This window comes from Mytilus trossulus, chromosome 4, assembly GCF_036588685.1.
Source record: "Mytilus trossulus isolate FHL-02 chromosome 4, PNRI_Mtr1.1.1.hap1, whole genome shotgun sequence".
NCBI classification, from domain to species: domain Eukaryota; kingdom Metazoa; phylum Mollusca; class Bivalvia; order Mytilida; family Mytilidae; genus Mytilus; species Mytilus trossulus.
Window position 1 is genome coordinate 34,566,890 of NC_086376.1, and position 14,343 is coordinate 34,581,232.

At 30.9% G+C, this 14,343-nt stretch overlaps 1 long non-coding RNA gene across 1 annotated transcript; it reads right to left on the minus strand.

Annotated features, from left to right (window-relative positions):
- Positions 1 to 459: 459 nt before the first annotated feature.
- LOC134713875 (uncharacterized) lies at positions 460 to 14,082 on the minus strand. Its single transcript, XR_010106406.1, has 4 exons — positions 13,950 to 14,082; positions 2,872 to 2,921; positions 1,325 to 1,374; positions 460 to 856 (listed from the first exon to the last, which is right to left on the minus strand). It is a non-coding gene; the product is annotated as an uncharacterized LOC134713875 (long non-coding RNA).
- Between the last annotated feature and the right edge of the window lie 261 nt (positions 14,083 to 14,343).

Sequence of the window (14,343 nt, forward strand, 5' to 3'; positions counted from 1 at the left end):
AGACCTGTTGGTGACCTTCTGCTGTTGTGTTTTTTTATTTTGGTCGGGTTGTTGTCTCTTTAACACATTCCCCATTTCCATTCTCAATTTTATAAAAGATTGTAGATGTTCCCTCCTGAATAATCTGAAAAATTTCGGAAACCAATAACTCTATTTCATGAGTTTAATATACAACCATTTCTAGATATTCCAAGTCTCCCTATCATAAGACTGTTTACAATTTCTTATTATCATCATAGACACAATATTTAGTTCTTGTCAATAAAGTGATGAAGAATTTCATTATATATATAGAAAAGCAATCATATAGCAATTGTTGCTGGAAAATAATCACATTGATATTAAGTAAAAGTAATAATAAAATTTTAGAACTTTTTATTTCATGAAAATCAAACCTACATAACATAGAACGAAGGTTTCAGAAAATTAAACATATTGTACAATTCTAAATATTCCAATATATAATGCATAAACAACGTAAATACATTCTTAACTACACAATACAACTGCTTTGATTTGTATTCCAACAACCAGGAATCTGTTTACTTTCACCTTTCACCTTTCAGATAACATTTTATACATGTAAATAAATTCTGTGTTTGTTACTTTAATGATAACCATTTTCCAGTAGTATAAAGTTCATGCATTTTAAATGATTGTAGGTCTTCAATATATAAGAACACAGTTCAGTTGTCCTCCACATTGCAGATATTTTATCCAAGGACAAATTACAATATCAGTTAATTATAACAAAAACACAAATCTAAGTGCAGTAAAATAGTCTCCCCTATTCTGTAAAGACATTCTTGTTCTTATTCTTTCTTAATTGTGTGGCCAGCACTAAATCTTGATTAACCTACAAAATAATATACGGTTCAGTTGAATAAATAATTAGTCTAATACAATACAAAATTTAAATGTCTCAAACAGTTGACATTCATTTTCCATCTGAGAATAAATAGGAGTGTTTCATCAATGCAAAGACAGAAAATAATCTCCAGATTGTATCAAATTGTAAAATTTGTAATGCAGAAATACAATTCATTTGTGAGATCAATCATTTAAATGAAAAGTTCAAATCATTTTTTTCATTAGAAATGCATTTCAAAGAACCATGATTTACCTTTTTTATGAAATGTCAATATAGGGAGAAAACAAGGCTTAATCATAACTATTTCTTTTTATCTAGAATTGGTAATAAGAATTTGTTGGTGAATATGTAAACTGTGATGATTAAAATATAAAGTGTTGTGATAGACAAACATACTAAAGTAATAGACAAACATAGTGTGGTGATAGACAAATAAATAAAAATGAAGATTACCTTTTCCTTTTCTTCTATTTTCTATCTCTCAAATATCTAGTTTCCCTTTTCTGAAAAAAATAACAATGATAGGTGTCACATTGAGTAATTTTTAGTTTAAAATCTAAAAACACATAAACAGATTTCTGTACAGAAAAGTGGATTATTATTATGCTCATATCCACTTTGAAATTGGTAAAAATAGGGTGCTTTGAGAGATATACCCAGTGGTGTGATAGACAAATTGAGGTGAAAATATCAACAGTGAGGTGATAGATATTTTGAGTGAGGTGATACATATAAAATGAAATGATTGATTTACAAAGTGAGGTGATTGGTATTTTAACTAAAGGCACAGGTGTATATAGTGTAGTGTGGTGATAGACAAACATAGTGTGGTGATAGAAAAACATAGTGTGGTAATTTATGAACACAGTGTGGTGATAGACAAACATAGTGTGGTGATAGACAAACACAGTGTGGTGATATACAATAGTGTGGTGATTGACAAACACAGTATTGTGATAGACAAACATAGTGTGGTGATAGATATACAGTGTGGTGATAGACAAACACAGTGTTGTGATAGACAAACATAGTGTTGTGATAGACAAACATAGTGTGGTGATAGATATACAGTGTGGTGATAGACATTAGTAAGGTGATAGACAAACATAGTGTGGTGATAGATATACACACTGTGGTGATAGACAATAGTGAGGTGATAGACAAACATAGTGTAGTGATAGACAAACATAGTGTGGTGATAGATAAACACAGTGTGGTGATAGACATTAGTAAGGTGATAGACAAACATAGTGTGGTGATTGACAAACATAGTGTGCTGATAGACAAACATACTGCAATGATAAATAAACATAGTGTGGTGATAGACAAACATAGTGTGGTGATAGACAAACAAAGTGTGGTGCTATATATACATAGTGTGGTGATAGACAAACATGTGATATACAAACATAGTGTGGTGATAGACAAACACAGTGTGGTGATAGACAAACAAAGTGTGGTGAAAGACAAACATAGTGTGATGATAGACAATAGTGTGGTGATAGGCAATAGTAAGATGATAAACAAACATAGTGTGGTGATACATAAACACAGTGAGTTGATAGACAAACAATGTGGTGATCAACAAAATAGTGTGGTGGTTGATTATGTGTGGCGGTAGCTATATTATATGTGGCCATAATTATATCATGTGATGTAGTAGATACATAATATGTGGTGGTATATACATTATGTGTATTCCAGCAGATGTATTATGTAGACAATGCTACAAGTACAATAACACTGAAGCAATATATTTATAAGGTTTACTCATCTTGAATGTTAGAATCATTGACCCACAGTTAGTATACCATATTTGCTACTTTTATTGAAAAGTTACCTGACATGATATTTACATAAAATATTGCATGACATTTTGGAGCAGTTATTCTTTAAAAAAACATTTTTTTTCAATTATTTCATTTCAACCAGGATTGTTTGATTGCTAATTAACTCTTTACATTCATATGTATAACACTATCAATATCAATGAAGATTACCTTTTCCTTTTCTTCTATTTTCTATCTCTCAAATATCTAGTTTCCCTTTTCTGAAAAAAATAACAATGATAGGTGTCACATTGAGTAATTTTTAGTTTAAAATCTAAAAACACATAAACAGATTTCTGTACAGAAAAGTAGATTATTATTATGCTCATATCCACTTTGAAATTGGTATAAATAGGGCTTTGACAGATATACCCAGTGGTGGGATAGACATAATATACAAATTGAGGTGAAAATATAAACAGTGAGGTGATAGATATTTTGAGTGAGGTGATACATATAAAATGAAATGATTGATTTACAAAGTGAGGTGATTGGTATTTTGACTAAAGGCACAGGTGTATATAGTGTAGTGATATACATAGAGATTTCGGGGGATAGATACAGAGATCATGGGGATAGATATAGAGAATGTGGTGATTGATATATAAAGTGAGGTGATTGATAAATAAAGTAAGGTGATAGGTTTTTATTATGTGCAGATACACATAGACTTGCGGGGTACATATAGAATATAGGGATAAACAAAGAAAGTGAGGTGTTTGTTAAATAAGAAAAGTGATAGCTGTTTATAATGTTGTGATATACATAGAAATTGTGGGGGTAGATACAAAGATCATGGAGATAGATATAGAGAGTATGGTGATTGATATATAAAGTGAGGTGATTGATAAATAAAGTAAGGTTATAGGTGTTTATTATGTGCAGATAAACATAGACTTTGGGGGTGGATATAAAATATGGGGATAAACAAAGAGAGTGTGGTGATTGATGTATAACATGTATAAAGTGAGGTGATTGATAAATAAAGTAAAGTGATAGGTAATTACTATGTGCAGATAAACATAGACTTTGGGGGTGGATATAAAATATGGGGATAAACAAAGAGAGTGTGGTGATTGATGTATAACATGTATAAACTGAGGAGATTGATAAATAAAGTAAAGTGATAGGTGTTTAATATGTGGATATATACAGAGAGACATTTGTGGTGGATATAGAGAGTATGTGGATAGATATAGAGAGTGTGGTGATTTATACATAAAGAGAGGTGATTGATAAATAAAGTAAGGTGATAGGTGTTTAATATGTGAATATATACAGAGAGACATTTGTGGTGGATATAGAGAGTATGTGGATAGATATAGAGAGTATGTGGATAGATATAGAGAGTGTGGTGATTTATACATAAAGAGAGGTGATTGATAATAAAGTAAAGTGATAGGTGTTTAATATGTGGATATATACAGAGAGACATTTGTGGTGGATATAGAGAGTATGTGGATAGATATAGAGAGTGTGGTGATTTATACATAAAGAGAGGTGATTGATAATAAAGTAAAGTGATAGGTGTTTAATATGTGGATATACACAGAGAGACAGTTGTGGTGGATATAGAGAGTATGTGGATAGATATAGAGAGTGTGGTGATTTATAAATAAAGAGAGGTGATTGATAAATAAAGTAAGGTGATAGGTGTTTAATATGTGGATATATACAGAGAACATTTGTGGTGAATATAGAGAGTATGTAGATAGATATAGAGAGTGTGGTGATTTATACATAAAGTGAGGTGATTGATAAATAAAGTAAGGTGATAGGTGTATAATATGTGGATAATTACAGAGAGACATTTGTGGTGGATATAGAGAGTATGTGGATAGATATAGAGAGTGTGGTGATTTATACATAAAGTGAGGTGATTGATAAATAAAGTAAGGTGATAGGTGTTTAATATGTGGATAATTACAGAGAGATATTTGTGGTGGATATAGAGAGTATGTGGATAGATATAGAGAGTGTGGTGATTTATACATAAAGTGAGGTGATTGATAAATAAAGTAAGGTGATAGGTGTTTAATATGTGGAGATATACATAGAGACTGTTGGTGTAGATATAGAGAGTGGGTGATAGATGCAGAGATCATGGGGATAGATATAGAGAATGTGGTGATTGATATATAAAGTGAGGTAATAGGTATACAAAATAAGGTGATCAGTGTTTATTATTTGAAAGTATGCATAACTCTGTGGGGATAGAGAGTATGAGGATAGATATAGAGATTGTGTGGTGATTGATATACGTAGTGAGGTGATTGATATATGTAGTGAGGTGATTGATATATAAATTAAGGTGATACGTATGTTTATTAAGGTGGTAGATTAAATATAATGTGGCGATAAACATAGAAACTGTGGGAAAGATGTAGAAAGTCTGATGATAATCAAAGAGAGAATGTGATTGATTTATAAAGTAAGATGATTGATTAATAAAGTAATGGAGTAGGTTTTATATAGTGAGGACATATACATAGAGACTGAGGAGAAAGATATAGAGATTGTGGGGATTGATATCAAAAGCATTGGGATAGATATAGAGAGTGTTGGGATAGATATCGAAAGTATGTGGATAGATATATAGAGTTTGTGGTGATTGATATATAAAGTGAGGTGATGGATAAATAAAGTAAGATGATAGGTGTTTATTATGTGGGGATATACATAGAGACTGTTATGATATATATAGATAGATATATGAATATGTGGTGTGAGTGCCAATGAGACAACTCTCCATCCAAATAACAATTTAAAAAATTAAACCATTATAGGTCAATGTAGGGCCTTCAACACGGAGACTTGACTCACACTGAACAACAATCTGTAAAGGGCTCCAAATTACAAGTGTAAAACCATTCAAACAGGAAAACCAACAGTCTAATCTACATAAAAAAAACGAAACGAGAAACATGTATAAATTACATAAACAAACGACAAGTACTGTACATCAGATTCCTGACTTAGGACAGGTGAAAAATTTTGCAGCGAGATTAAAAGTTTTAATGGTACCAAACCTTCTCCCTTTTTCTGAAACAATAGCATGACATCACAAGATAGCAAAACGCACGATAAAATATCAATTGGCAGGCTTAACTCAATAAAAAAATAGAGGCTATTATGATATAAATACAGACAATTATGATATACATAATGACGACTGTTGGCTTTGGAATGGAGAGTGTAGTGATAGATAATCATAGTATGGCGATAGCTATTGAGAGTGTTGGGATAGATATGGAGAGTGTGGTGATGAATACAGTGACTGTAGCAATCGTGGAATATATCAACCAGCACACTATATATATCTTTTATTGAGTATCATTTTCTAAAAAAACTTTACCATCACTATTGCTGAGTGAGAATAGTATTAAGATATATACTGGCTGGTGACAAGTATTGATGGTGTTGTAATTGATTTAAACAGTGCAGTGAGGTAATCGATACATATATAAAATGTGGTGAAAAAGTATTAACAGTGAAGTCAATAAGATATTTTCAGCGAGGCCGTACATATATAAAATGAGGTGATAGATATATAAAGTGAGATGAAAGATATACATAGTGTGGTGACAATGCACAGTGGGTGATATTTGTATAAAGTGAGGTGAAAGATATACAAAGTTATGTGATAGATATACAAAATGTGATGATAGATACATAAATTAGGTGACATATGAACAGTGTGGTGATAGATGTATATAATTTGGTGATAGATATATAAAGTGTTTTGACATATGAATAAGGTGATAGATATATAAAGTGTGGTGATAGATATATAAAGTGTGGTGATAGATATATCAAGTGTGGTGATAGATATATTAAGTATGGTGATAGATATTTAGAGTGTGGTGATAGTTATATAAAGTGTTGTGACATATGAACAGTGTGATGATATGTATATAGGGTGGTAATAGATATACAAAGTGTGGTGATAGATATATAGTGTTGTGACATATGAACAGTGTGGTGATAGATGTATATAGTGAGGTGATAAATATATTAAGTGTGATGATAGATATATTAAGTGTGATGATAGATATAAAAATCGTGGTGATGGATATATAAAATGAGGTGATAAATATACAAAGTGTGGTGATAGATATACATTGTGGTGACAGATGTTTAAAGTTAAGTAGAAAATATGTAAAGTTAGGTGATAGATATATAAAGAGAGGTGATAGATATATATATATATATATACAGTGAGGACATCAATATATATAACTATAGTGAAGTGCTAAATATATTAATTGAGATGTAAAATGTATCAAGTAAGATGATAGATATATGAAGAAAGGTGGAAGATGTATCAATTGTGGTGTTAAATATTTACTCAGGTCATTTATATATATAAAGGTTTAGATATAAACAGTATGATGATAATTATAGAGTGTAGTGATTGATATATACCGTGAGCTGATAGTTAAATGATAGGTGTTTATAATGTGGTAATACACAAAGGGACGTAGTGATAGATATTGAGAGTATGGTAAAAGATAAAGACACTGTATACAAAATGTGATGATAGATACATAAAGTTAGTTGACATATGAACAGTTTGGTGATAGATGTATATAATTTGGTGATAGATACATGAAGTGTTTTGACATATGAATAGTGTGGTGATAGATATGCAAAGTGTGGTGATAGATATGAAAAGTGTGGTGACATATAAACGAAGTGTGGTGATAGATATATTAAGTGTGGTGATAGATATTTAGAGTGTGGTGATAGATATATAAAGTGTTGTGACATATGAACAGTGTGGTGATAGATGTATATTGGGTGGTGATATATAAACAAAGTGTGGTGATAGATATATATAGTGAGGTGATAAATATATTAAGTGTGATGATAGATATTAAAAGTGTGTTGATGGATATATAAAGTGAGGTGTGATAGATATACAAAGTGTGGTGAAAGATACATAAAGTGTTATGACATATTAACAGTGTGGTGATATATGTATATAATTTGGTGATAGATACATAAAGTGTTTTGACATATGAATAGTGTGGTGATAGATATATAAAGTGGGGTGATAGATATATAAAGTGTGGTGATAGATATATTAAGTGTGGTGATAGATATTTAGAGTGTGGTGATAGATATATAAAGTGTTGTACATATGAACAGTGTGATGATAGATGTATATTGGGTGGTGATAGATAAACAAAGTGTGATGATAGATATATAGTGTTGTAACATAAGAACAGTGTGGTGGTAGATGTATATAGGGTGGTGATAGATATACAAAGTGTGGTGATAGATACATAAAGTGTTTTGACATATGAATAGTGTGGTGATAGATATATAAAGTGGGGTGAAAGATATATAAAGTGTGGTGATAGATATATTAAGTGTAGTGATAGATATTTAGACTGTGGTGATAGTTATATAAAGTGTTGTTACATATGAACAGTGTGGTGATAGATGTTTATTGGGTGGTGATAGATAAACAAAGTGTGGTGATAGATATATAGTGTTGTAACATAAGAAAAGTGTGGTGATAGATGTATATAGGGTGGTGATAGATATACAAAGTGTGGTGATAGATACATTAAGTGTTTTGATATATGAATAGTGTGGTGAGAGATATATAAAGTGGGGTGATAGATATATAAAGTGTGGTGATAGATATATTAAGTGTAGTGATAGATATTTAGAGTGTGGTGATAAATATATAAAGTGTTGTTACATATGAACAGTGTGGTGATAGATGTTTATTGGGTGGTGATAGATAAACAAAGTGTGGTGATATATATATAGTGTTGTAACATAAGAAAAGTGTGGTGATAGATGAAAATAGGGTGGTGATAAATATACAAAGTGTGGTGATAGATACATAAAGTGTTTTGACATATGAATAGTGTGATGATAGATATATAAAGTGGGGTGATAGATATATAAAGTGTGGTGATAGATATATTAAGTGTAGTGATAGATATTTAGAGTGTGGTGATATTTATATAAAGTGTTGTTACATATGAACAGTGTGGTGATAGATGTATATTGGGTGGTGATAGATAAACAAAGTGTGGTGATAGATATATATAGTGTTTTGACATAAGAACAGTGTGGTGGTAGATGTATATAGGGTGGTGATAGATATACAAAGTGTAGAATAGATACATAAAGTGTTTTGACATATGAATAGTGTGGTGATAGATATATAAAGTGGGGTGATAGATATATAAAGTGCGGTGATAGATATATTAAGTGTAGTGATAGATATTTAGAGTGTGGTGATAGTTATATAAAGTGTTGTTACATATGAACAGTGGGGTGATGGATGAATATTGGGTGGTGATAGATAAACAAAGTGTGGTGATAGATATATAGTGTTGTAACATAAGAACAGTGTGGTGATAGATGTATATAGGGTGGTGATAGATATTTAGAGTGTGGTGATAGATATATAAAGTGTTGTGACATATGAACAGTTTGGTGATAGATGTATATAGGGTAGTGATAGATATACAAAGTGTGGTGATAGATGTATTTAGTGAGGTGATAAATATATTAAGTTTAATGATAGATATATTAAGTGTGATGATAGATATAAAAATTGTGTTGATGGATATATAAAATGAGGTGATAGATCCATTAAGTGTTATGACATATGAACAGTGTGGTGATAGATGTATTTAATTTGGTGATAGATACATCAAGTGTTTTGACATATGAATAGTGTGGTGATAGATATATAAAGTGTTGTGACATATGAACAGTGTGGTGATAGTTATATAAAGTGTTGTTACATATGAACAGTGTGGTGATAGTTATATAAAGTGTTGTTACATATGAACAGTGTGGTGATAGATGTATATTGGGTGGTGATAGATAAACAAAGTGTGGTGATAGCTATATATATAGTGTTTTGACATAAGAACAGTGTGGTGATAGATGTATATAGGGTGGTGATAGATATACAAAGTGTGGTGATAGATACATAGTGTTGTGACATATGAACAGTGTGGTGATAGATGTATATAGTGAGGTGATAAATATATTAAGTGTGATTATAGATACATTAAGTGTGATGATAGATATATTAAGTGTGATGATAGATATGAAAATCGTGGTGATGGATATATAAAATGAGGTGATAAATATACAAAGGGTGGTGATAGATATACAAGGTGTGGTGATAGATATACATTGTGGTGACAGATGTTTAAAGTTAAGGGGAAAATATGTAAAGTTAGGTGATAGATATATAAAGTGAGGTGATAGATAAATAAAGTGAGGTGATAGATATATAAATAAAGTGATGTGATTGATATATATATAGCTATAGTAAAGTGCTAAATATATAAAGTGAGGTGATAAATGTATCAAGTAAGATGATAGATATATGAAGAAGAGTGAAAGATGTATCAGTTGTGGTGTTAAATATTTACTCAGGTCATTGATATATCAATTAAGGTTTAGATATAAACAGTATGATGATAATTATAGAGTGTAGTGATTGAAATATACAGTGAGCTGATAGTAAGTTGATAGGTGTTTATAATGTGGTAATACACAAAGGGACCTAGTGATAGATATTGAGAATATGGTAATAGATAAAGAGACTGTATACAAAATGTGATGATAGATACATAAAGTTAGTTGATATATGAATAGTGTGGTGATAGATGTATATAATTTGGTGATTGATACATAAAGTGTTTTTGACATATGAATAGTGTGGTGATAGATATGCAAAGTGTGGTGATAGGTATATTAAGTGTGGTGATAGATATTTAGAGTGTGGTGATAGATATATAAAGTGTTGTGACATATGAACAGTGTGGTGATAGATGTATATAGGGTAGTGATAGATATACAAAGTGTGGTGATAGATGTATTTAGTGAGGTGATAAATATATTAAGTTTAATGATAGATATATTAAGTGTGGTGATAGATATAAAAATTGTGTTGATGGATATATAAAATGAGGTGATAAATACATTAAGTGTTATGACATATGAACAGTGTGGTGATAGATACATCAAGTGTTTTGACATATGAATAGTGTGGTGATAGATATATAAAGTGTGGTGATAGATATATAAAGTGTGGTGAAAGATATGTTAAGTGTAGTGATAGATATTTAGAGTGTGGTGATAGTTATATAAAGTGTTGTTACATATGAACAGTGTGGTGATAGATGTATATAGGGTGGTGATAGATATTTAGAGTGTGGTGATAGATATATAGTGCTGTGACATATGAACAGTGTGGTGATAGATGTATTTAGTGAGGTGATAAATATATCAAGTGTGATGATAGATATATTAAGTGTGATGATAGATATAAAAATTGTGTTGATGGATATATAAAATGAGGTGATAGATACATTAAGTGTTATGACATATGAACAGTGTGGTGATAGATGTATTTAATTTGGTGATAGATACATAAAGTGTTTTGACATATGAATAGTGTTGTGATAGATATATAAAGTGTGGTGATAGATATATAAAGTGTGGTGAAAGATATGTTAAGTGTAGTGATAGATATTTAGAGTGTGGTGATAGTTATATAAAGTGTTGTGACATATGAACAGTGTGGTGATAGATGTATATTGGGTGGTGATAGATTAACAAAGTGTGGTGATAGATATATAGTGTTGTGACATATGAACAGTGTGGTGATAGATGTATATAGTGAGGTGATAAATATATTAAGTGTGATTATAAATACATTAAGTGTGATGATAGATATATTAAGTGTGATGATAGATATGAAAATCGTGGTGATGGATATATAAAATGAGGTGATAAATATACAAAGGGTGGTGATAGATAAACAAGGTGTGGTGATAGATATACATTGTGGTGACAGATGTTTAAAGTTAAGGGGAAAATATGTAAAGTTAGGTGATAGATATATAAAGTGAGGTGATAGATAAATAAAGTGAGGTGATAGATATATAAATAAAGTGATGTGATTGATATATATATGTATATATAGTAAGTATATCAATATATATAGCTATAGTGAAGTGCTAAATATATAAAGTGAGGTGATAAATGTATCAAGTAAGATGATAGATATATGACGAAAGGTGAAAGATGTATCAATTGGGGTGTTAAATATTTATTCAGGTCATTGATATATCAATTAAGTTTTAGATATAAACAGTATGATGATAATTATAGAGTGTAGTGATTGATATATACCGTGAGCTGATAGTAAGTTGATAGGTGTTTATAATGTGGTAATACACAAAGGGACCTAGTGATAGATATTGAGAGTATGGTAATAGATAAAGAGACTGTTGCAATAGATATGCAGTGTGTGGTATGATAAAAATGAAATTTCATGTGTTTAAATAGTCACTATAAAAATGTGTTACTAAAGGATATATACATGTATTCAATAAGGTTGTTTGACCAACATTCATTATACCATATTCCTATTTTCATGTACATAGAACATGTGCATGATTACAAGAATGTAGAAAAGTCATATATATAGAGAGAGGTGCTAGATATATTCAGTATGGTGATACAAATATAAAGAGAGATGATAGGTAAAACTGTGATGTGATAGATAAATAAGGTGCGGTGCTAGATATAAAGTGTGGTGACAGCTTTATAAAGAGTGGTGATGCATATATATAGTATGGTGAAAGACAACAGTGAGGTGATAGATATATAAAGTGGGGTGATTGGTGTATAATGTTAGGTGATAGATATATGAATTGTGGGAAGAGATATGTGAAGCTACCTAAAAGATATCTAGCAAGGGGTTGAATATAAACAGTGAAGCCATAAACATATAAAGGGAGGCAGTTGAGGTCTATAGTATGGAAAGAAATTCAGAGAGATACAAATATAAACATCTTTTGGTGGTTAATTTATACAGTATTGTACAAATTGATATTTATACAGAACAGTGATAGTTATATACAGTGGTTTTAGTTATATATAGTGTGTTGATTGAATTATAAAGCAGTTATAGATTTATAAAGTGGTGATATATATATATTCAGTGTGGTGATATTAATATAAAGTGGTGATTGGTGATATAAAGTGTAGTGATAGATTACGTGATGTGATAGATGTATAGTAAGGACATAGATATATAGTTAGTGGATAGTTAGTGGATATATATATATATATATACAACTCGTCTAAACATCAACCAAACAATGTTAGATCTGTAAATTTGCTTTCGCAAATTATATAAACAAGTCTAAATTGAAAACTACGTTCAAACCTATGATTGTGATGGATAAAAACCACAATTTTTATACGTGTGCATGTAAACATATATATATATATCTGAAGTGGTATATATATTAAGTATGGTGATAGAGAGATAAAGTATGGTGATAGAGAGATAAAGTATGGTGATAGAGAGATAAAGTTAGGTGATAGATATTGTAGATGGTGATAGATATATATTGTGCTCAATAATGAAAAATATATACAGAAAGATCTAAATTAAACACTATAAGTGTTAGGTATATATACAGTGTCGTACAAAGTGGCGATAAATATATACTGTGGTTTTAGATATATACAGTGTGTTGATAGATTTATAGAGTGGTGATAAATATATAGCATGGTGATAGATGTATACAGTGTTGTACAAAGTGGTGATTAATACAGAATGGTGATAAATATATAGCATGGTGATAGATATATTGTGTTGTACAAAGTGGTGATTAATACAGAATGATGATTAATACTGAATGGTGATAAATATATACAGTGTGTTGATAGATGAATAGAGTGGTGATTACTGTTATAATTGTCATTTGGCAAATTTTTTTTACGGTTATTCATTAAGACAGAGGTACCAAGATTTCCCGGGATTACAAGTATCGCCCTCATACATGACCGGGGTTAGGAGGAGTCCTGATCCCAAAATCTTGGGCTTAAAAACATGAAATCCTGAGATCCCAAATTTAAATCCTGACATCCCGACATCCTGAAATTCAAAAAATGAATTCCTGGATCCCTAAATAGTCAATCCCGAAAAACACCTGATCTTGGAGTCCCGATAAAGTGGGTCTCATTGATGTCTAAGCGTGACATGGGATTGCCAATTCATTTGTAAGCATGACACGTGAAAGTCAAATTATTGTGTCATGAAAACGGGAAATGAGGTCTTGCGGGACCAGGGAAATGACGGGGGGGGGGGGGGGGTTTGGAAGCCTCCTTTCCTTTAAAATGTTATTTTGCATTTAAAGATGATGTTTGTTTTCATTGTTACAATGCATTATTTTTCATACCTTTCACATGTTTTTTTTTTACGTTTTAGAAGTTATGTGTGCTCTTAAGGACGAGAAAGAGAGCCACTTCAGCAACTGAGCAAGTGTATTTTCTTTCGCAGATAAAATGTAAATAGATGCGTACAAATCTATCTCCAAGTAGAAGATTTTTCAAAAATGAAAGTAGGAAATTCGGTGGGCGTTTCTTGCGCATGCGCACAAACCACGGTGATAGTTACGGTGATTGTATCAGGAACCGTGTATATTATATACCTCGATATATACAATAAATCATACTTGTAATATAAAATGTTCCCAATAACTTGAAATTCCATTAACCAGCTAGAGTTATTATCTTTTTATTCCTATTTACACCTTTTACTTCTTTATTAATTTAGCAAATACAAAAGTACAA